We start from the raw sequence: 2,417 nt of genomic DNA on the forward strand, positions 1-2,417 counted from the left end.
TTTACTCTTTTTTAAAGCCCCACCTATGGGAATGGGGTGATGTCCTGGTTTCAGCTGGGATAGAGTTAACTGTCTTCCTAGTAGCTGGTACAGTGCTGTGTTTTGAGTTCAGTATGTGAAGAATGTTGATAACACTGATGTTTTCAGTTGTTGCTCAGTAGTGTTTAGACTATAGTCAAGGATTTTTCAGCTTCTCATGCCCAGCCAGGGCCCCTGACCCAAACTGGCCAACAGTGTATTCCATACCATGTGACGTCCCATCTAGTATAGGAACTGGGAAGTGGGGGCAGGGATTCGCCGCTCGGGGACTGGCTGGGTGTCGGTCGGCGGGTGGTGAGCAATTGCCCTGCGCATCATTTGTACATTCCAATCCTTTTATTACCACTGTTGCCATTTTATTAGTGTTATCATTATCATTATTAGTTTCTTCTGTTCTATTAAACCGTTCTTATCTCAACCCAGGAGTTTTACTTCTTTTCCTGATTTTCTCCCCCATCCCACTGGATGGGGGGGAGTGAGTGAGCGGCTGCGTGGTGCTTAGTTGTTGGCTGGGGTTAAACCACGACAATAGCGCAGAGGCCTTCGAGGACTTTGGGATATAAAAATTGTTCATGGGCAAAGGCTGACAACTTAGCCTGTTATCAAACAGCCTGCTGAGCCTACAGCTCTATCTTCTGCTCCATGGGGAATTTACTGGCAAATTCCTTGCTCCTCCGGCAGCGCCTAGGAAAGGAGCAAGGAGGAGGCTCAAGAGCTGCAGCTGAAGCAGTCTAGAGGTGCACTGATGCTGCAGGAATCCTCCTCTTCTGCCAGGCAGGAACCACCTGCCCCAGAGGATGGGCAAAATGGCTTTTGGTCTCTGTAGACAGAAAGATAAGGTGTAAAAAATGTTGAAGGTTACAGAGCTGACTGACGCATCCTGAGCATTTAAGCCACAAAGCAAGTGCCCAGTAGAGGGCTTAAGCAGGCCACTAAGGGAACAGGACTTCTAAAAAAACTCATAGTAGGGATATAGCAAGGAGAAAGCTGTTAACATTAAGTACGGTAGTCATTATATTCAAAAGATTTAAATAAATTCTGTAAATGAATGCACCCTCAGATAATTCAGTGGAACTGCATCACCACAAATAAAACAGATAAAGCAAATCAGTTTTTTAACTTCAGTCTTTTAAAGATTTGAACATATTGAAGGACACAGGGGTAGACAAAATGCATAAAGTCCAAAAATCCTTCCCCAAAGAAACATCTGCAGAACATACAGTTTGAAAATATAGCAAAACCAATCAATTTGAGGATCAGGCCTCCCCTGCCATCCGCCCACCCTGAGAGCATCACAGGCATGAAGAGACCTGGAAACTGCCAGTAACAAAAAGTGAAACTATAACCGTTTTCTTTTATTTTGGTAACTTTTGTGTTACTGGGAACTTCAGTATTCCATCACTGAAGTCCTTGGGAGAATAAATAAACATCAAGAAATGGTAGTGAGCAAAATAGTCCGTAGTTTGCTCTTTCCTCTGTTGCTCACATGTAATGACTTGGGCTTTTCAGGAGGCAGTACATTTTTGTTATATTTCTAAGTATCCTGGGGAAGCTTAACGCTCCCTGGGCCTATAGAAATGTTTCTTTTTTGTTTTGAAGCGTCAATGATTTGACTGGCAGGAAGGAACTTAACAGGCACCAGTGATGAGGCAGGACTTTTGCCGCTGCTGCCACCGCCTGATTTTAAGACTCTTTGCTTTTTTCAAAATATCCATGACTGTTGACATTTGAAGATTTTTCCATGTAGGTGGGTAGGATGTGATGTTAAACAGCTGAAAAACCTTTAGGGAGAGCTGGGGACTTGCAGCTGGGGCAGTAGGTGGGAGGTAACAGAAAGCGGGAGCTGGGTGGTAACAACGACGTGGTGGCACAAAGCCCCCAGCAGCCCCACGGAGGCAGTAAGATTTCTTACTATGTCTTGCGTCTCAGCCATGCTTAAAAATGCAGATAAATCAAGTTTAAGTGTATGAAGCTTGGTTTTAGTGGAGTAATTAATTCGTGCCAAATTCCACCCAGGTATAAAGTGCACAGTTTGTTCTTCTGGTGGTGAAAAGGGAGCTAAAAATTAACAGTTTTTTTTTAAATTTTCACCGTGATCCCTGCCATCCGCACGCACCTTTTTGAAACAATGCAGACTGCTTATTCATCCTCCACCTTCTTTAAAAGTAGTATTTGCAACTGAATTTCTTGGCACCATTTTAAGCACGGTGCAGACGAATTTTCCGCAGAAAGCGGTCTCCGAGTTTATTCGGCATGATTTTCTGACGTATAAAGCAGAGCTTTAGTTTCAAGACGCGCTGATACTCTGCGTGCAGTCACTGAATCAGCAACCGGCACGCTCCGCCCGCCGCCAGAAGAGCCCCGGCTCGGCCCGGCCC

Source organism: Haliaeetus leucocephalus, unplaced genomic scaffold, assembly GCF_000737465.1.
Source record: "Haliaeetus leucocephalus isolate CR32 unplaced genomic scaffold, Haliaeetus_leucocephalus-4.0 Scaffold146, whole genome shotgun sequence".
Lineage (NCBI taxonomy): Eukaryota > Metazoa > Chordata > Aves > Accipitriformes > Accipitridae > Haliaeetus > Haliaeetus leucocephalus.